Source organism: Heterodontus francisci, chromosome 45, assembly GCF_036365525.1.
Source record: "Heterodontus francisci isolate sHetFra1 chromosome 45, sHetFra1.hap1, whole genome shotgun sequence".
NCBI lineage: Eukaryota > Metazoa > Chordata > Chondrichthyes > Heterodontiformes > Heterodontidae > Heterodontus > Heterodontus francisci.
This window is the reverse complement of record NC_090415.1, coordinates 14,082,213-14,104,872: the sequence shown is the minus strand read 5'-3', so window position 1 is coordinate 14,104,872 and position 22,660 is coordinate 14,082,213. Positions and strand designations below refer to the sequence as shown.

Here is a 22,660-nt window from a genome sequence, read left to right as displayed (position 1 = left end):
TACACTTCATTCCAACACAAAACAATGATAACAGTATAATATTACAGTCTTTCAGACAGTAACCAGCCCTTTCACAGATAAAGTGGGTGGCTCTGAAAAGAGCCTTTGGGTTCACAGATTCAAGTCAGGCCGCTTCACTTGCCCTTCGTGCTCGGAGCGCTGGTTTTCTTGGGCAGCAGCACGGCCTGGATATTAGGCAGCACCCCGCCCTGAGCGATGGTCACCCCTCCCAACAGCTTGTTCAGCTCCTCGTCGTTGCGGACGGCCAGCTGCAGGTGTCTGGGGATGATGCGGCTCTTCTTGTTGTCCCGGGCCGCGTTGCCGGCCAGCTCGAGGATTTCAGCTGTCAGATACTCGAGCACAGCAGCCAGGTAGACCGGGGCTCCGGCACCCACCCGCTCAGCATAGTTCCCCTTTCTGAGGTGGCGGTGAACACGGCCGACCGGGAACTGCAATCCAGCCCGGGAGGAGCGAGACTTGGGTTTGGCCCGAGATTTACCACCGGTCTTCCCTCTTCCAGACATTGCCACAATCTCACAAACACTTTCACGAAGAATGCTGAGATCCGCCCACATTCCTCCTCCTTGTACCTTCTGGAGGAATGGTGTTGGGGTCACTGCTGATTGGTCAGTCTGCACTCGGTGTCATTGTACTGTACATGTTACCTATCAGAGAGCTGCTCAATTTACACTGTACCTGCCTGTTCTGATATGTGAGTGTGGGTTGTGATCTACGGCTGGCCGTTTCTGGTATGAGACATGAGCATTGTTTTTACTCTGTGCATGTTAGCCTCAAGTGCAGAAGCTGGGTTTAATAGTACAGCTCACTCTCTGCTGTATGATTATGGATTTTCATCTGGACAAGTTAATTTCTGGTACGGGCATGTGAATTTTATTCTCTATGCCAATTTATGGTATGTGATTATGTGTTCTTTCTGTTCTGTCAGTTTCTGCTGAACTGTATGGTGGATTTGCTTTCAATCTGCCAAGTTCTGCGATGTGAATGTTGGTTTTACTTTGTATTTGTCATCGAGAGATAGAGTCATAGAGTTATACAGCACAGAAACAGGCCCTTAGACACATTGATGGCCGGCACAGGCACAATCAGTGATCTATTCTAATCCCATTTTCCAGTACTTGGCCCATAGCCTTGTATGCTATGGCCTTTCAAATGTATATCTAAATACTTCTTAAATGTTGTGTGGGGTCCTGCCTCTACCACCCCTTTCAGGTAATGTGTTCCAGATTCCAACCACCATTTGGGTGAACATGAAATTTAAAAAAAAATTCTCAAATCCACTCTGAACCTCCTGCTTCTTACATTAAATCATGGCTGATCTGTTTCTGACTTGAATTCCACACTCCTATCTCCTCCCAATAATCTTTGATTCCCTTGCCTGACAAGAATCTATCAATACCTGACTGAAAAATAATATATTCATTGACACCGCCTCCACCACATTCCAAGGCACTGAATTCCAAAGTCTCACAAACCTCAGAGGGAAAAAAATCTCCTCATCTCGGTCCTAAAAGAGTGACCCATACTTTTAAAGCAGCACCCCCGATTTCTGAACTCATCCACAAGAGGAAACATCCTTTCCCCATCCACCTTGTCAAGACCATTCAGGATCTTATACACTTCAATCAAGTCTCCCCTCACTCTTCTAAACTCCAGTGAAAACTAACCCAGTCTGTCCAACCTTTCCTCATAAGACATCCACTCATTCCAGGTATCAATCTAATAAACCTCCTCTGAAACACCTCCAACACATTTACTTCCTTCCTTAAATATGGAGACCAAAACTGCACACAGTATTCGAGCTGTGGTCTCACCAAAGCCCCATCTAACTGAAGCATAACATCCTTAGATTAATTTTCAATTCCTGTTTTAATAAAGGATAACTTTCCAATTGCCTTTGTGATTTGCCATACCTGCATACTAACTTTTTATGACTCAAGCACAAGAACACCTGGATCCCTCTGCACCTCGGAATTCTGCAGTCCTTCTCCGCAGATACTCAGCAGGCCTGCCAGCATCTGTGGAGACAGAAACAGAGATAACCATTCAGGTCAATGGTCTTTCATCAGAAAGGTCTGTTCTGATCGAAGGTCATTGACCTGAAATGTTAACTCACTTTCTCTCTCTACAGGTGCTGCCAGACTTGCAGATTATTTCCAGCATTTTCTGTTTTTATTTCCACTGTACATCGTATATTCTGGCAAATGAATGTGGGATTAATCTTTAACCTTTGGTTTCTGATCTGTAAATGTGGATTTTACCTAGCATGTTGTCAGTTACTGCAATGCAAATATCTGTTTTATTCTGTAACATTTTGTTTGTGGTAATTGATTGTGGGTTTTACTCTGCATCTGCCACTCTCTGTAATGTGAATGTGGCTTTTGGCTGTGCATGATTTGTGAGTATGTGTTTTACTTTCCCTGTATGTTTCTCAATGTGGATTTTGCTATGTACCTCAGTTACTTTATGTGTATATGTTGTATTCTGTTTCTGTGCATCTATGGTGAGTGTAACATTTCCCCTGTATCTATCAGAATCACTTGTGAGGATGGTCATTATTCTGTACTTGTTGGTTTATGGTAGTCCTTGATTTACACTTTTACGGTCACTCTCTGATATGCTACTATACAGTTTACTCTGCACTTGTCAGATTCTGCTATGTGATATTGTCTTTTATCTATCTGTCTGTGTCTGGTATCCTATTGCAAGTTTTACGGTACACCCATCAGCTTCTGGTATTTAAGTATGAGGTTCACATTGTATCTTTCATCTTGTTCTGTGTGAATCTGCTTCTGCCTTGAACTGACAGTTTCTACTCTGTGAGTGTACATTTGAAGGGTGCTTGTTAACTTCTGCTAAATAGATGATCGTTTTACTCTGTGCATGTCAGTCACTGCAATGGGAAGTTGGGATTCATGCTGTATCTGCCATTTGATTTATTGATCTATTCTGGTTTTTGGCTGGCCCATAGAAGACAGAGGGTGGTAGTAGATGGAAAGTATTCAGCATGGAGCTCGGTGACCAGTGGTGTTCCGCAGGGATCTGTTCTGGGACCTCTGCTCTTTGTGATTTTTATAAATGATATGGATGAGGAAGTGGAAGGCTGGGTTAGCAAGTTTGCCGATGACACGAAGATTGCTGGAGTTGTGGATAGTGTGGAAGGCTGTTGTAGGTTGCAACGGGACATTGACAGGATGCAGAGCTGGGCTGAGAAGTGGCAGATGGAGTTCAACCTGGAAAAGTGTGAAGTGATTCATTTTGGAAGGTCGAATTTGAATGCAGAATACAGGCTTAAAGACAGGATTCTTGGTAGTGCGGAGTAACAGAGGGATCTTGGGGTCCATGTCCATAGATCGCTCAAAGTTGCCACCCAAGTTGATAAGGGTTGTTAAAAGGCGTACGGTGTGTTGGCTTTCATTAACAGGGGGATTGAGTTTAAGAGCTGCGAGGTTATGCTGCAGCTCTATAAAGCCCTGGTTAGACCACACTTGGAATATTGTGTTCAGTTCTGGTCGCCTCATTATAGGAAGGATGTGGAAGCTTTAGAGAGGGTGCAGAGATTTACCAGGCTGCTGCCTGGACTGGAGGGCATGTCTTACGAAGAAAGGTTGAGGGAGCTAGGGCTCTTCTCATTGGAGCAAAGAAGGATGAGAGGTGACTTGATAGAGGGGTACAAGATGATGAGAGGCATAGATAGAGTGGATAGCCGGAGACTTTTTCCCAGGGTGGAAAGGGCTATCACCAGGGGGCATAATTTTAAGGTGATTGGAGGAAGGTTTCGGGGAGATGTCAGAGGTAGGGTCTTTACACAGAGAGTGGTGGGTGCGTGGAATGCACTGTCAGTGCTGGTAGTAGAAGCAGATACATTAGGAACATTTAAGCGACTCTTGGATAGGTACATGGATGATAGTAGAAAGAAGGGTATGCAGGTCGTTTGATCTTAGAGTAGGTTAAAGGTTCGGCACAACATCGTGGGCCGAAGGGCCTGTACTGTTTAGTTTAGAGATACAGCACTGAAACAGGCCCTTCGGCACACCGAGTCTGTGCCGACCATCAACCACCCATTTATACTAATCCTACACGAATCCCATATTCCTACCACATCCCCACCTGTCCCTATATTTCCCTACCACCTACCTATACGAGGGGCAATTTATAATGGCCAATTAACCGATCAACCTGCAAGTCTTTGGCATGTGGGAGGAAACCAGAGCACCCGGAGGAAACCCACGCAGACACAGGGAGAACTTGCAAACGCCACACAGGCAGTACCCAGAATTGAACCCGGGTCGCTGGAGCTGTGAGGCTACGGTGCTAACCACTGCGCCACTGTGCTGTACTGTTCTATACCCCGTATCCTGAGACTGTGACCCCTGGTTCTGGACTCCCCGCCATTGGGAACATCCTCCCTGCATTCAGCATGAATCCTGTTAGAATTTTATTGGTTTCTATGAGATCCCCTCTCATTCTTCTAAACCAAAGTAAATGTAGGCCTACTTGACCCAATCTCTCCTCATACATCAATCCTGCCATCCCAGGAACCAAGGCGAGAACAAAATTACAAAGATAAATAGACCAAAACTGCACACAATATGGTGGCACAGTGGTTAGCACCACAGCCTCACAGCTCTAGCGACTTGGGTTTGGTTCTGGGTACTGCTTGTGCGGAGTTTGCAAGTTTTTCCTGTGACCATGTGGGTTTCCGCTGGGTGCTCTGATTTTCTCCCACAGCCAAAGACTTGCAGGTTGATAGGTAAATTGGCCATTGCAAATTGCCCCTAGTATAGGTTGGTGGTAGGGAAGGTGGGTAGAGGGAGGGAATATGGGATTAATGCAGGATTAGTATAAATAGGTGATTGTTGGTCGGATGGGGTTAATGTAGGATTAGTATAAAAATGGGTGGTTGCTGGTCAGCACAGACTCGGTTGCCCAAAGGGCCTGGTTCAGTGCTGTATCACTCTATGACTCTAAATACTCCAGATGAGTCTCACCAAGGCCTTGTATAACTGCAGTAAGACATCTGTGCTCCGGTACTCAAATACTCTTGCAACGAAGGCCAACATACCATTTTCCTTCCTAATTGCTTGCTGCACCTGAATGCTTGCTTTCAGCGACTGATGTACAAGGACACCCAGGTCTCGTTGCACCTCCCCCTTTCCCTATCTATCACTATTCAGATAATAATCTGCTTTACTATTTTAAAACCAAAATGGATAAATTCACTTTTATCCAATTTATATTTCATCTGCCACACAGTTGCTTACTCACCCAACTTGTCCAAATCACATTGGAGCCTTTTGCATCCTCCTCACAGCTCACAATCCCCCCCCCCCCCCACAAACCCCACCCCCAGCTCTGTGTCATCTGCAAACCTGGAAATGTTACATTTACTTCCCTCACCCAAGTCTGTAAGATATATTGTGAATAGCTGGGGCTCAAGCACAGTTTCCTGCAGTACCCCACTGGACCCTGCCTGCCACCCAGAAATATACCCATTTATTCCTACTCTGTTTCCTGTCTGTCAACTAATTCCCAATCCCTGCCAGTATATTACCCCCAATCCCATGTGCTTTAATTTTGCACACTAACCTCTTATGTGGGACCTTGTCAAAAGCCTTCTGAAAATCCAAATGCACCACATCCACTAGTTCTCCATTATCGAGTCTGCTAGTTACATCCTCAAAAAACTCCAGTGGATTTGTTAAGCATGACTTCCCTTTCGTAAAACTATCACATCCTTTCTAATAGACTCCAGCATTTTCCCCACTACTGATGCAAGGTTCTGTCTGTAATTCCTTTTTTTCTCTCCCTCCTTGTTTTCAATAGTGGGGTTACATTTTCCACCCTCCAATCTGTACGAACTGCTCCAGAGTCTACAGAATTTTGGAATATCCGGTACTTCATATGTATCTCAGGCATTGTGGTGACAACTCTTTGTTTCACACGTTAATGTATCAATATGTGTTTACTTGTGTTTAATTTAAAATATGGATTAACGATGTTTTATTACTGTAGGTTTTATTCAATTCTTGTTTGTGAGTTGTAGCTTTTTATCCAATTTGTATCTCTGCAAAAGCAATTGTGAATGACAATCTTTCAATTTTAGAGTATGACCTGACATGTAATGTCAAATTCCATCGGTTTGTAGTAAATGAACTAATCCTGTATGTTTTTGTCTGACCCTTAGTGACATGTTTACACTGGTGTGTAATTTGTAGTTCAGTTTATATTGTGGGGTACGTTATTGGGATTCATTCTGTAGCTTTCAATCAGGTACATTTTGTCTGTTCTGTTTAAGATTTGGTATTTGAATTGTAGCCAAGCTGACACAGTGTATTTAAATCTGATAATGTGTGTGTTTTTGGACTGTGAATCATGTCTCTCCCAGTCAGTTGGAGAGAAATAGAAACAAATACTATCTCTATGCTCTGTTTGACTATTGGATTGATAATGTCTCTCTTTGGGATCAGTCTGGGTCTGACTACTTCTTTTGTTTGTTACAGTGGAAATGATGACCTGACCATGTCACTGTGCTTTGTGACTGATACTGTACCTAATATGTGTTGGAACGAGCTGGAGGTACTTTTCCATCTATTGATGTGTCATGACTTTCATTCTGGTTCCTTCGAGTGTTTGCCTGGCAGATAAGAAAGGTAACTCTTACACTTGAAGAACAGGTGAGTGAGAAGACACAAAAGTGATCAATGTAATATTTTCAATAATAATCATTCTGAGCAATCACAAAAGGAAAGTTCACACATAAGCAGTGTCAGTGTCTGAGTCCACTGCAGTACTGCAGCACTCTGCTTCTGTTTCCCAGGTATTTGGAGCAGTTTTACAGCAATGTTGTGACATTCAGAAACAACCCATGCCCTGCACTGCTCAATGACCCGGACAACTCAATGGAGAAGTGACATTTGCACAAGCCAGATTTCTATTTTCATGTCCAATTGTTCAATGGACAAGAAGTAATAACTGTTTAAAAAAGTGTCCTTAATTTCCTCACCTGATCCTGCAATAGACAGTCTTTGAAAATCTGCCGCGTCTACATTATTCAGCCATTTTTTTTCCGCCATTCATGGCGATATACAGTACCTAAACAGGCCCTTCAGCCCATCGAGTCCTTCCTGACCATCCACCACCCATTTATACCAATCCTATATTAATCCCATTTTTCCCTCTAAAGTCCCCACTATTCTCCTACAACATACCTACACCAGGGGCATTTTGTTTTTTTGCAATGGCTAATTTACCAATCAACTTGCAAGTCTTTGGCATGTGGAAGGAAACTGGAGCACCCAGCGGAAACCCATGCAGTCACAGGGAAAAGTTGCAAAATCCACACAAGCAGTACGAAGAACCGGACCAATGTCACTGGAGCTGTGAGGTTGCGTTGCTAGTCACTGGGCCACTCTGCCACCCAATTCACTATCCAACAACAACAAACAGTGAGATATTGAATCCAAACCAGGAATATTCATTACTGTTTGGAGAGAGAAATCAGCAATGATTTTGAAAAGGGAGTTCATCATTTTCTGTCTCTCTCTCCCTGTCTAGACACTGCCTGAGAAAGACCTCTACCTTTCCCCTGGCTCACTCCATGTTCCTGGACCAGTTCCTGCTTCACAGTGCATATTACAAACAGTCCCCCAGTCCTGCTGAATTAGCAGAAGCAGACCATTCAGCCGCTCGAGCTTGCTCCGCTATTCAATTTGTTCTTGGCTGATCAATTTCTGAGTTGAATTCCACACTCCCATCTATGCCTGATAATCTTTGATTCCCTTGCCTAACAAGAATCTATCTACCTCTGCCTTAAAAATATTCAATTACCCCACCTCCACCACCTTCTGAGGCAGAGAATTCCAAAGTTGCACAACCCTCGGAGAGAAAAAAATCTCATCTCTGTCCTAAAATGGCGACCCCTAATTCGAAAACAGCACCCCCGAGTTCTGAACTCATCCACAAGAGAAAACATCCTTTCCCCATCCACTTGTCAAGACCATTCAGGATGTTATACACTTCAATCAAGTCTCCCCTCACTCTTCTAAACTCCAGTGAAGAAAAACCCAGTCTGTCCAACCTTTCCTCATAAGACAACCCACTCATTCCAGGTATCAATCTAATAAACCTCCTGTGAAACGCCTCCAACACATGTACTTCCTTCCTGAAATATGGAGACTAAAACTGCACGCAGTATTCAAGATGTGTTCACACCAATGCCCTGTATAACTGAAGCATAACATTCTTACATTTATTTTCAATTCCTCTCATGATAAAGGATAGTATTCCATTTTCCTTCTTGATGACTTGCTGTACCTGCATACTAACTTTTCATGACTCATGCACCAGAACACCTAGATCCCTCTGCACCTCGGAATTATGCAGTTGTTCTCCATTTAAGTAATACTTTGTTTTTTTAATCTTCCAGACAAAGTGAACAACTTCACATTTTTTCACATTATACTTCATCTGCCAGATTTCTGACCACTCACTCAACCATCTATCAAGGTCTGCAACCTCCTTATGTCCTCTCCACAACACACTTTCCTACCGATCTGTGTGTCATCTGCAAATTTAACTGCCATGCCATTGCTCCCCTCATCTAGGTTATGGATATAAATTGTAAAAAGTTGTGGGCCCAGCACAGACCCCTGTGTTACTCCACCTATCACATCCTCCCGATCAGAATGTTTTCTGTCAGCCAGCCAATCTTCTATCCATGCTAATTAAGTTACCCACTACACCATGAACTCCTGCTTTGCACAATAACCTTTCATGTGGCACCTTGACAAAGGCCTTCTTGAAAACCAAATACTGTATGTCAATGGGCTCCCCTTTATCCCCAGTGCATTTTCCTCCTTGAAAGAACTCGAACACTTTGATTAACCATGATTTCCCTTTCACATAGCCATGCTGAACATTTCCAATGACATTGTGTTTTTCTAAATGCCCAGCTATAGCCTCCTTAATGATCAATTCTAATGCCTTCCCTGAATCCGGGGTCAAGCTAACTGGCCTTTAGTTACCCAATTTCTGCCACCACACCTTCTTGAATAGAGGGGTTATATTTGCTACTTTCCAGTCTGATGGAACCTTTCTAGAATCTTGCAAATCTTGAAAAAATAACGAGTCAACTATTTCAGCAGCCATAACTTTAAGGACCCGAGGATGAAGCCCATCAGGACCCAGAGACTTGTCAGCCAGCAGCTCCATCAGTTTATTCAGTACCACTTCCCTGGTGATTATAACTTCACCAAGTTCCTCTCTTCCTTCCACCTCCTGATTTACTGCTATTACTGAAATATTTTGTGTATCCTCTAGTGAAGACAGAAGCCAAATAATTGTTCATTTCAACCACCATTTCCTTATTCGCTACTATTAACTCCCCATTCTCATTCTCTAAAGGACCAACACTCACTTTACTTACACTTTTCCTTTTTAAATACCTATGGAAACTCTTGCGATCCGTTTTTACATTTCTAGCTAGTTTGCTGTCATAATCTAATTTATTTTCCCCTGATTAACCTTTCAGTCATTCTCTGCCATTCATTATATTCTGACCAATCATCTGACCTGCCACTCGTCTTTGCACTGTTATATGCATTTTCTTTAAGGTTGAGGTTATCATTAACTTCTTTAGTTAACCATGGATGGTGGGTCCTCCCCTTGGAATTTTACTTTACTGTAAGAGTATACTTTGAGTATTCTGAAATATCCCCTTAAATGTCTGCTACTGCTTCTCTATTAATTTATCTCCAAGCCTAGAAACCCAGTTCAATTCAGCTAGCTCAGCTTTCATGCCCACATAGTTGTCCTTATTGAAGTTTAAAATACTCGTCTTGGACCCAATCCTCTCAATTTCAAACTGGATGCAAAATTCAATCATATTGTGGTTGCTGCTACCTCGAGGTTCCTTTACTCTGAGGTCATTAATTAACCCTGTTAAATTACACAATACCAAATCTAATATAACCCTGGCTGGATGGTTCCAGAATGTACCGCTCTCAGAAACTATCTCAAAAAGCATTCTATGAACTCCTCGTCCAGGCTGCTATAACCAATCTGAATTTTCCAGTTGAAATGTTAAACAAAATCCTCATTATTATTTCTATCCCTTTATCACAAGCACCCAAAATTCGTTCTTGTATACTTCACCCTACATTGTCATTATTGCTTGGGGGCCTGTACACAACTCCCACGAGTGACTTCTTTCCCCGACTATTCCTCATCATCACCCAAACCGATTCTACATCCTGATCTCCTGAAGCAAGGTCATCTCTAACTATTGCACCAATGCCATCCTTGATTAACATTGCAACCCCTCCACCTTTACCTTGCTTCCTATTCTTCTTGAATGCTGTATATGCCTCAGTATTCAGGACCCAACCATTGTTATCTTGTAACCATGTCTCTGTAATGGCTATTATATCACATTTATTTACTTCAATGTGCACTATCTGTTCCTCTACCTTGTTATGAATGCTATGTGCATTCACATACAGAGCCTTAGATTTTTATTATCTTTGTAACCCATCGTGTTGACTGTTGCTGTGTTCTTAGGTTTTTTTCTCTCTGTCCCTTCCGCCATTCACTGGTCTTCATTTCCCATATTACTATTCTGCTCTCTTGCCTTGACTCTACCCCTTGATTTGTTGCATCTACCCAAGCTTGATCCCTCTGTTTAGTTCAAAGCCCTCTCTATTTCCCTAGTTATGCAGTTTGCCAGAACACTGGTCCAAGCCGTTTCAGGTGCAGACCGTCAGAATGGTACAGCCCCCATTTTCTCCAGTAATGGTGCCAGTGCCCCATGAACTGAACCCCACTTCTCCCACACCAGTCTTTTGGAGTGTAAGTGTCAATGTATACCTCTCAATTCCCTAGTCTACAATTTATCACTGTCAGTTTCTGATTTTGAGTGTGAGTTTTTCTGTACCTGTTTTATGTGGGAATCATCTTATTCTGACCCTTTCAAATTTTGATGTGTCTGTGTGTCTGGCTTGTACTTTATTCCCATCAGTTTAGGGTATGTGAGTGTGGATTTGACTGTTAATGTTACATTCTTGGGAATATATATATTAAAAAAAAGATATGGGGGTTCACATTTCATCTTTGATTGTCTAGAAGGCCAATTTAAGGTTTAACCTGTGCCCTTAAATTTCTAACATGTAGCTGTGGTTTTTAACCTGTCATTGTCACTATCTGTTATAAGAGTAAGGATATCATTCTGGTTTTTAACTGTGGATTTTTCACCACATCTCTACATTGTCTCGGAAGTGAATGTGATTTTCAGTCTGTACATGTCTGTTTCTAACATATGGCTCTGAGGTTTAATTTGTACATGTCATTCTCTGGTATGTGACGGCCAATTTTATTCTGAACCTGTCAGTTTTTGTCTGTGCGGAGTTTGCAAGTTCTCCCTGTGACCGCATGGTTTTCCTCAGGGTGCTCTGGTTTCCTCCCACAGCCAAAGACTTGCAGGTTGATAGGTGAATTGGCCATTGTAAATTCCCTCTAGTGTTGGTAGGAGAATGGTGGGGATGTGGTAGAGAATATGGGGTTAATGTAGGATTGGTATAAATGGGTGGTTGTTGGTCGGCAGAGACTCGGTGGGCTGAAGGGCCTGTTTCAGTGCTGCATCTCTAAATAAATTAAATAAATAAATAAATATATGCAAGCTACTGAAACTGTGTCTGTATATTTGATTCATTCCTGATCTGTGAGGCTCTGGCACCCTGGTTGAGTGTAGGATTCACTCGGCATCTATGTGTCTTTGTGCTGTATGTGTGTTGAGATCCTGCTGTATTCAGGACTTAATATATATTTCAGGCATTGTGTTGGCAACGCTTTGTTTCACACGTTAATGTATCAATATGTGTTTAATTTAAAATATGGATAAACAAAATTTTATTGTTGTAGGTTTTATGCAATTCTTGTTTGAGTTGCAGTTTGGTATCCAATTGTAGCTCTGCAAAAGCAATTATGAATGACGAGCTTTTAATTTTAGAACATGACCTGATATGTAACGTCAAATTCCATCGGTTTGTAGAGAATGAATTAATCCTGTGTGTTTTTGTCTGACCCTTAGTAACATGTTTGGACTGATGTGTAATTTGTAGCTCAGTTTATATTGTGGGGTACGTTATTGGGATTCATTCTGTAGCTTTCAGTCAGGTACATTTTGTCTGTTCTACTTAAGATTTGGGAATTGATTTGTAGTCAAGGCAACACAATGTATTTAAATCTGATAATGTTTTTGGACTGTGATTGATATCTCTACCAGTCAGTTGGAGTGAAACAGAAATGACGACTATCTCTACTGCTCTGTTTGACTATTGAATTGTTAATGCGTCTCTTGGGATCAGTGTGGGTCTGACCAGTTCTTTTGTTTGTTACACTGAAAATGATGACCTGACCATGTCAGTGTGCTTTGTGACTGATACTGTACCTACTGTGTATTGGAACGAGCTGGATGCACGTTTCCTTCTGTCGAGGAGTCATGCCTTTCCTTCTGGTTCCTTCAAGTGTTTGCCTGCAGGAAAAGAAAGGCAACTCTTATACTTGAATAACAGCTGAGTGAGAAGACAGAAAAGTGATCAATGTAATCTTTTCAATAATAAACATTCTGAACAATCACAAAAGGAAAGTTAACAACACAGGTAGTGTCAGTGTCTGAGTCCACTGCAGTACTGCAGAACTCTGCTTCTACTTGCCAGGTATTTGGAGCGGTTTATTACAATTTCGTGACATTCAGAAACACCCCAAGCCCCGCACTGCTCCATGAATTGGAATACCCGATCGAGTAGTGACATTTGCGTAAGCCAGATTTCTATTTCCATGTCCCATTGTTCAACAGACAACAAGTAAGCACTGTTTTAAAAAGTGTCTTTAATCTTCTCACCTGGTCCCTTCAAATCTGCCGCATCTTTATTGTTCAGACATTTTTTTTCTGCTATTCACTATCTAGTAACAATAAATAGTGAGATACTGGATCTGAACCAGGAACATTCATTACCGAAGAAGGGTCACTGACCTCAAACATTAACTGTATTTCTCTATCCAAAGATGCAAACAGACCTGCTGAGTATTTACATGATTTCTTGTTTTTATTTCAGATTTCCAGCATCCGCAGTATTTTGCTTTTTATTAGAACATTCATTACTGTTTGGAGAGAGAAATCAGCAATGATTTTCAATAGTGAGTTCATCATATTCTGTCTCTCTCTCCCTGTCCAGACACTGCCTGAGAAAGACCTCTCCCTTCCCCCCCGGCTCACTCCATGTTCCAGGACCAGTTCCTGCTCCACAATGCACATTACAAACTGTCCCCCACTCCCGCTGAATGTACCCGGTAATCAATGCTAATCTATCAGCACATCGGCAGACGCGGGCCCAAATCTGTTGTACTGCTGTGAGCAGATACTGTTTGTTCACTTACCCCAGGCTTGTAATGTCTCCATTTGCAGCTGATTTAAACAATCACAGTGAATGGTGATCAGAGACAGAGCTGGGGGATGGGGTGCGCATGCGCTCTTATCCGCGTTATGACGTCATATTCGACAGGCCTACATCGCGCGTGAGCAGATCTCTGCAGCGAGAGCGGGAACAGGCAAGAGGAGCCGGGAGATAAAAGGAGCCGAAGCCAGAGACCAGAAGCAGCAGCGAGAGCCGCTCGGTTCTGTTCTGTGGACCTGCTTGACCAGCAAAAGGTGAAGTGTGATGTCACAGGAGAGCTGCTCAGTGATTGGTGGGTATTTCTTTCTTCCATTTGAGCAGTGGGAGTGGTGAGAGTGCGAGCCAGGGGGCAGCCGGGAAGGTAAGTTTCACTAGAAAGTACTTACCTCGTAATTGGGCGGACACGGACACGGGGACTGCTGGGTAAGTGAACTTATATATTCAGGCAGTGGCTAAACCTGAAACACTACACGTGTAGTGTCTCCCACCCATCCTCCTCCTCTAACCAAAAAAAAAAGGTCTCTTGTGTGGAGGGGTCGGTGAGGTAAGTTTTTTCCTTTATTTTTTAAATCTCTTTTGTCAATTTAGAGCGGAGGGGATGGAAGCTCGGGCAGTTGCATGCTCCTCTTACAGGATGTGGGAGGTAAGGGTCACCACTTGTTTAATATTGGCAGGCATCAAGATCGGCGCAGGCCTGGAGGGCCGAATGGCCTCTTCCTGTGCTGTACTGTTCTTTGTTCTTTGAGGCAGTTCAGAGGAGGTTCACGAGACTGATTCCAGATATGAAAGGTTTGTCTTATGAAGAGAGATTGAGCAGTTTAGGCCTTTGCTCTCTAGTGTTTAGAAGAATGAGGGGAGATCTAATTGAGGGATATATAAGATGATTAAGGGGATTGACAAAGTAGACAGAGAGGATGTTTCCTCATGTGAGGCAATCTAGAATGAGAGGCCATCGTTTCAGAATAAGGGGGAGCAGATTTAAAACAGAGATGAGGAGAAATTACTTCTCTCAAAGGGTCGTCAGACTGTGGAATTCACTACCCCACATTGTGCTGGATGACGGGACGTTGAATAAAGTTAAGGAGGAGATGGTCAGATTTTCAATTAATAATGGGTTGAAGGGTTATGGAGAACGGGAAGGAAAGTGGAGTTGAGGACGAAATGAGATCAGCCATGGTTGTATTGAATGGCGGGGCAGGTTTGAGGGGCTGAATTCTTCTTCCATTACTCACCATCTCTTGCTCTCTCACTCTCCCTCTCACCTATTTTCTCTCAGTCTCTCCATCTCTGTCCAATTGAGTAGATTCTCCCTCCATTTCTCACCATCTGTTTCTCTCACTCTCACCTATTTTCTCTCAGTCTCCTATGAAACCTAGTCAATACAGTCCTTATTAGAACATTACAGCGCAGTACAGGCCCTTCGGCCCTCCATCTCCATTTCTGTCCAATTGAGGAAAGTCTTCCTCCATTTCTCACCATCTCTTGCTCTCTCACTCTCTCCCTCTCACCTGTTTTCTCTCAGTCTCTCCATCTCTCTATCACACTCTCCATTTCTGTCCAATTGAGGAAATTCTTCCTCCATTTCTCACCATCTCTTGCTCTCACTCTCTCCCTCTCACCTGTTTTCTCTCAGTCTCTCCATCTCTCTATCACTCTCTCTCCATCTCTGTCCAATTGAGGAGATTCTCCCTCCATTTCTCACCATCTCTTGCTCTCTCACTCTCACCTATTTTCTCACAGTCTCTCGATGATTCTTTCAAGCTCAGTTCTTCCTCTCTCTCTCCCCATCACTCTCTCTTTTCTATTTCCCTCTCTATTCCTTGCTCTCCAACTGTCTTGCTCTGTCTGCCCATGTTGGGTCCCTTTAAGAGTTTGGGACAGTTCTGGTGGTGCAGGGTCCCTTTAAGAGTCTGGTGCTGACCCCCACCCACCCCCACCCCCACCCCAGAGGGGGGGTGGGGTTCCAAGTCGCCCAAACCGCGGCTGCGCGGAGGCTGGGGGGCATCTTTTGACCCCTTGACCTCCAGACACGTGGGGCAAGGCAGGGGGTGTCATCAGCCGCCATGTTTGCGTGACGTCACCCGCCGGCCGCATATTTCCGCAAACAGCAGCTGAAAGGAGAAGTAGAAGCGGCTTCATCTGTCGATCTCAATGGAGGAAAGTTGAACGTCTGAGCCGGGGGAGAATATAAAAAAGCGGCGGTTAACGCTCTTGTGGAGATGCGCATGTGCGGAGCCTCCTCCCAGAGTGCAGCGCGGCCTGTACCGCAGAAAGGGGCCGTTCCCAGTCGCGCGGCATTGTGGGAGCCGCAGGACGCCATTGCCCCCTCATTAACTTAGTCAAAATTAACTCATTCCCTCTCAGCTCTCTATCCCTCCTTTTCACATTGCAGGCTGAAATGGGCTTTGTTGGCATTCAATACACCATCCCGGGTGTGATCAGATACTCTGTCCCTTCGTAAACGATTTCCCGTCCCTCCAACAGCTTGTGCTTGTTATTGGCTTTTCTCCTACTGAAATAGTTGCTGAATTTGTTGGTCTTTTTCTCCTGGCTTCAAAGCTAACCCTCTCTCCCTCTGTCTCTCTCCTCGTGTCAGAGATTGCAGGAGGGAGAGAGAGAGGAAGACGGAGAAAGACACAGAGAACAACCCCAGCTTCTCCAATCTATCCACGTAACTGAAGTCCCTCATCCCTGGAACCTTGCTCGAAAATCTTTTATGCATCCTCTCTAAAGCCCCCACATCCTTCCTAAAGTATGGTGTCCAGAATTGGACACAATACTAGATGAGGATGAAGCAGTGTTTTATAAAGCTTCATCATAACCTCCTTGCTTTTATACTCTCAGCTTCTATTTCCAAAGCCTGGATCCTAAATGCCTTTAAACCACTTTCTCAACAAGCCCTGCCACCTTCAATTTGTGCACAGACATCCCCAGGTCTCTCTGTTCCTGCACCCACTTCCTTCTCTTCTTCAGTTCTCATAACACAGAGGGACAGGAGGACAGGGAGGTCTAGAAATAAGGAGGGGGAGAGAGCAAACAAACAGGAAACACGTATGGGAACACCACCACCTGCAAGTTTCCCTTCCGGTCTCACACCATCCTGACTTGGAACTATATCACTTCACTGTCACTCGGTCAAAATCCTGGATCTCACTTCCTAACAGCACTGTGGGTCTATCTACCCCACATGGACTGCAGCGGTTCAAGAAGGTTCAACGGCAATTCGTGATGGGCAATAAAATGCTGGCATAGCCAGTAATGCACACATCCAACAAATGAATAAAAAATAACAACAATTTGGCACCAAGTCACTAAAGGGGAGACCAATGGAGGAACAGAGAGAGAGAGAGGCAGAGACAGAGAGAGAAGGAGAGACATGGAGTGACAGGGAGGGAAGGACAGATGGAGGGATAGAGAGAGATACAGAGATAGAAGGAGAAAGACGGAGAGACAGAGAGAGGGAAAGACAGATGGAGCGACAGAGAGAGATACAGAGATAGAAGGAGAGAGGGAGTGTCAGGGAGGGAAAGACAGAGTGAGAGACAGAGAGAGAAGGAGACAGATGGAGTGACGGAGGGAAGGACAGACGGAGGGATAGACAGAGAGACAGTCATAGAAGGACAGAGAGGGAGTGTCAGGGAGGGAAAGACAGATGGAGAGACAGAGAGAGAGAGAGGCAGAGATGGAAGGAGAGAGAGGGGGTGACAGGGAGGGAAAGACAGATGGAGAGACAGAGAGAGATAGGAGGAGAGAGAGGGAGAGACAGAGAGGGAAAGACTGATGGACAGACAGCAAGAGAAACAGAGATAGAAGGAGAGTGAGGGAAAGACAGATGGAGAGACAGAGAGAGAGAGGCAGAGATGGAAGGAGAGAGAGAGTGACAGGGAGGGAAAGACAGAGAGAGAGACAGAGATAGAAGGAGAGAGAGGGAGTGACAGAGAGGGAAAGACAAATGGAGGGACAGAGGGACAGAGAGAGAGAGAGGCAGAGACAGAGAGAGAGAAGGAGAGAGATGGAGTGACAGGGAGGGAAGGACAGATGGAGGGATAGAGAGAGAGACAGAGATAGAAGGAGGGGGAGGGAGTGACAGAGAGGGAAGGACAGATGGAGGGATAGAGGGATAGAGAGAGAGACAGAGATAGAAGGAGAGGGAGGGAGTGACAGAAGGAGAAAGACCAATGGAGGGACAGAGAGAGAGAGGCAGAGACAGAGAGAGAGAAGGAGAGAGATGGAGTGACAGGGAGGGAAGGACAGATGGAGGGATAGAGAGAGAGAGAGAGACAGAGATAGAAGGAGAGGAAGGGAGTGACAGAGAGGGAAAGACAAATGGAGGGACAGAGAGAGAGACAGAGAGAGAGGCAGAGACAATGATAGAAGGAGAAAGACCAATGGAGGGACAGAGAGAGAGAGACAGAGAGAGAGGCAGAGAGAGTGGCAGAGACAGAGATCGAAGGAGAGAGAGGGAGTGTCAGGAAGGGAAGGACAGATGGAGGGATAGAGGGATAGAGAGAGAGACAGAGATAGAAGGAGAGGGAGGGAGTGACAGAGAGGGAAAGACAAATGGAGGGACAGAGAGAGAGGCAGAGACAATGATCGAAGGAGAAAGACCAATGGAGGGACAGAGAGAGAGAGAGAGAGAGAAGGAGAGAGATGGAGTGATAGTGAGGGAAGGACAGATGGAGGGATAGAGAGAGAGAGTGACAGAGAGAGAGGCAGAGACAGAGATAGAAGGAGAAAGACGGAGAGACAGAGAGGGAAAGACAGATGGAGGGTCAGAGAGCGAGACAGAGAGAGTGGCAGAGACAGAGATCGAAGGAGAGAGAGGGAGTGTCAGGAAGGGAAAGACAGATGGAGAGACAGAGATTGAGAGGCAGAGATGGAACGAGAGAGTGTGTGACAGGGAGGGAAGGACAGATGGAGGGATAGAGAGAGAGACAGAGATAGAAGGAGAGGGAGGGAGTGACAGAGAGGGAAAGACAAATGGAGGGACAGGGAGAGAGACACAGAGAGAGGCAGAGACAATGATAGAAGGAGAAAGACCAATGGAGGGACAGAGAGAGAGGCAGAGACGGAGATAGACGGAGAGAGAGGGAGTGTCAGGAAGGGAAGGACAGATGGAGGGACAGAGGGATAGAGAGAGAGACAGAGATCGAAGGAGAGGGAGGGAGTGAAAGAGAGGGAAAGACAAATGGAGGGACAGAGAGAGAGGCAGAGACAATGAAAGAAGGAGAAAGACCAATGGAGGGACAGAGAGAGAGAGAGAGAGAGAGAGAAGGAGAGAGATGGAGTGATAGTGAGGGAAGGACAGATGGAGGGATAGAGAGAGAGAGTGACAGTGAGAGAGGCAGAGACAGAGATCGAAGGAGAAAGACGGAGAGACAGAGAGGGAAAGACAGATGGAGGGACAGAGAGAGAGTGGCAGAGACAGAGATCGAAGGAGAGAGATGGAGTGTCAGGAAGGAAAAGACAGATGGAGGGACAGAGTGAGAGGCAGAGAGAGAAGGAGAGAGTGGAAGAGACGGAGAGGGAAAGACAGAAGAAGGGACAGAGAGAGAGAGACAGAGTGAGAAGGAGAGAGATGGAGAGACAGGGCGGGAATGACAGATGGAGGGGTAGAGAGAGTGCGACAGAGACAGAAAGAAAGAGAGCGTGTGACGGGGGGGAGGGTGGGGGGAGACTGATGGAGAGACAGACAGAGAAAGACAGAGAGAGGAGAGAGTGGGAGAGACAGAGAGGGAAAGGCAGTTGGAGAGACAGAGTGAGAGAGTGGCAGAGATGGAAGGAGAGAGAGGTAGAGACAGAGTGGGAAAGACAGATGGAGGCACAGAGAGAGAGAGACAGAGAAAGAAGGAGAGACAGGGAGTGACAGGGAGGGAATGACAGATGGAGGGAGAGAGAGAGACAGACAGAGATAGAAGGAGAGGGAGGGAGAGACAGAGAGGGCAACACAGATGGAGGGACAGAGAGAGAGACAGAGAGAGAAGCAGAGATAGAAGGAGAGAGAGGGAGTATCAGGGAGGGAAAGACAGATGGAGGGACAGAGGGACAGAGAGAGAGAGAGACAGAGAGAGAGACAGAGATAGGAGAGTGAGGGAGGGAAAGGCAGAAGAAGGGAGAGAGAAAGAGAGACAGAGAGAGAAGGAGAGAGACGGTGAGACAGGGAGGGAAAGACAGATGGAGGGGTAGAGAGAGTGCGACAGAGACAGAAAGAGAGAGAGCCTGTGACGGGGGTGGGGGGGGGGGGGCATGTGGGGGAGAGACTGATGGAGAGACAGATAGAGAAAGACAGAGAGAGAAGGATAGCGTGGGAGAGACAGAGAGAGAAGGAGACAGATGGAGTGACAGGGAGGGAAGGACAGATGGAGGGATAGAGGGATAGAGAGAGAGACAGAGATAGAAGGACAGAGAGCGTGTGTCAGGGAGGGAAAGACAGATGGAGAGGCAGAGACAGAGAGGGAAAGACAGATGGAGGGACAGAGAGCGACAGAGATAGAAAGAGACAGGGAGTGACAGGGAGAGAAAGACAGATGGAGGGACAGAGAGAGAGAGAGACAGAGATAGAAGGAGAGAGAGGGAGTGTCAGGGAGGGAAAGACAGATGGAGGGACAGAGAGAGATTGACAGGGAGGGAAAGACAGATGGAGGGACAGAGAGAGAGACAGAGCGAGAAGCAGAGAGTGGGAGAGACAGAGAGGGAAAGACAGATGGAGGGACAGAGTGAGAGACAGAGAGAGAAGGAGACAGATGGAGTGACAGGGAGGGAAGGACAGATGGATGGATCGAGGGATAGAGAGAGACAGAGATAAAAGGACAGAGAGCATGTGTCAGGGAGGGAAAGACAGATGGAGAGACAGAGACAGAGAGACAGAGACAGAAGGAGAGAGAAACAGAGACAGGGAGGGAAAGACAGATGGAATGACGGAGAGAGAGGGAGTGTCAGGAAGGGAAAGACAGATGGAGGGACAAAGTGAGAGACAGAGAGAGAAGGAGAGAAATGGAGTGACAGGGAGGGAAAGACAGATGGAGGAACAGAGAGAAAGACAGAGATAAAAGGACAGAGAGGGAGTGACAGAGAGGGAAAGGCAGATGGAGGGACAGAGAGAGAGACAGAGAGAGTGGCAAAGACAGAGATAGAAGGAGAGCGAGGGAGTGTCAGGAAGGGAAAGACTGATGGAGGGACAGAGAGAGAAGGAGAGAGATGGAGTGACTCGGAGGGAAGGATAGATGGAGGGACAGAGAGCGAGAGAGAGACAGAGATAGAAGGAGAGGGAGAGACAGAGAGGGAAAGACAGATGGAGAGATAGAGAGAGATAGAAGCAGAGATGGAAGGAGAGAGAGGGAGTGTCAGGAAGGGAAAGACAGATGGAGGGACAGAGAGAAGTAGCGAGACAGAGAGAAGGAGAAAGGTAGTGACAGAGAGGGAAAGACAGATGGAGGGACAGAGAGAGAGACAGAGACAGAGGGACAGAGAGGGAGAGACAGAGAGGGAGAGACAGAGAGGGAGAGACAGAGAGGGAGAGACAGAGAGGGAGAGACAGAGAGGGAGAGACAGAGTGGGAGAGACAGAGTGGGAGAGACAGAGAGGGAAAGACAGAGAGGGAAAGACAGAGAGGGAAAGACAGAGAGGGAAAGACAGAGAGGGAAAGACAGATGGAGGGAGAGGCAGAGATGGAACGAGAGAGAGAGTGACAGGGAGGGAAGGACAGATGGAGGGATAGAGAGAGAGACAGATAGAAGGAGAGAGAGGGAGTGACAGAGTGACAGAGAGACAGAGGGAGAGGCAAAGACAGAGAGAGAAGGAGAGAGAGTGGGAGAGAAACAGAGGCAAAGGAAGTTGGAGAGACAGACAGAGAGAGAAGCAGAGATGGAAGGAGAGAGAGGGAGTGACAAGGAGGGAAAGACAGAGAGAGAGATTCAGAGAAAGAAGGAGAGAGAGGGAGAGACAGAGGGAAAGACAGATGGAGAGACAGGGAGAGAGAGAGGCGGGGGAGGGAGTGACAGGGAGGGAAAGACAGATGGAGGGACAGAGAGAGAGACAGAGACAGAAGGACAGAGAGGGAGAGACAGAGAGAGAAAGACAGATGGAGAGACAGAGAGAGAGAGGCAGAGATGGAACGAGAGAGAGAGTGACAGGGAGGGAAAGACAGATGGAGAGACAGAGAGGGAGACAGAGATAAAAGGAGAGAGATGGAGTGACAGGGAGGGAAGGACAGATGGAGGGATAGAAGAATAGAGAGAGAGACAGAAATAGAAGGAGAGGGAGGGCGTGACAGAGTGGGAAAGACAGATGGAGAGAGAGACAGAGAGAGAGGCAGAGACAGAGAGAGAGAGAGAGATAAAAGGAGAGAGATGGAGTGACAGGGAGGGAAGGACAGATGGAAGGAAAGAGAGACAGAGAGAGAAGGAGAGAGTGGAAGAGACAGAGAGGGAAAGACAGATGGAGGGATAGAGAGAGAGAGAGAGAAGGAGAGAGTGGAAGAGACAGAGAGGGAAAGACAGATGGATGTACAGAGAGAGAGAGAGGCAGAGAGAGAAGGACAGAGAGGGAGTGACAGAGAGGGAAAGACAGATGGAGAGAGAGTGAGGCAGAGGTGGAAGGAGAGAGAGGGAGAGACAGAGAGGGAAAAACAGAAGGAGGGACAAAGTGAGAGACAGAGAGAGAAGGAGAGAGATGGAGTGACAGGGAGGGAAGGACAGATGGATGGATGGATAGAGAGAGAAAGAGAGAGTGGCAGAGAGTGAGAGAAAAGGAGAGAGTGGGAGAGACAGAGAGGGAAAGGAAGTGGGAGAGACAGAGAGGGAAAGGAAGTTGGAGAGACAGAGAGAGAGAGACAGAGAGAGAAGGAGAGTCAGGGAGGACAAGACAGTTGGAGAGACAGAGAGAAAGAGATAGAAGGAGAGAGAGGGAGAGACAGGGAGGGAAGGACAGACGGAGGGATAGACAGAGAGACAGAGATAGGAGAGAGACAGAGAGACAGAGAGGGAAAGACAAATGGAGGGACAGAGAGAGTGGCAGAGAGGGATAGAAGGAGAGAGAGGGAGTGTCAGGAAGGGAAAGACGGATGGAGGGACAGACTGAGAGACAGAGAGAGAAGGAGAGAGATGGAGTGACAGGGAGGGAAGGACAGATGGAGGGATAGAGAGAGAGGGAGACAGAGTCAGAGAGAGAAGGAGAGACAGAGAGGGAAAGGC

General features: G+C 45.9%; 1 long non-coding RNA gene across 1 annotated transcript in view; it reads right to left on the bottom strand.

Annotated features, from left to right (window-relative positions):
- Nucleotides 1–6,309: 6,309 nt before the first annotated feature.
- LOC137356508 (uncharacterized) overlaps nt 6,310–22,660 on the bottom strand; it is a 293,635-nt gene continuing 277,284 nt past the window's right edge. The window contains exons 2-3 of the long non-coding RNA XR_010971093.1: nt 12,468–12,547; nt 6,310–6,655 (exon numbers count right to left, since the gene is read on the bottom strand). This is a non-coding gene — a long non-coding RNA (uncharacterized lncRNA). The remainder of the gene's footprint in view (nt 6,656–12,467; nt 12,548–22,660) is intronic.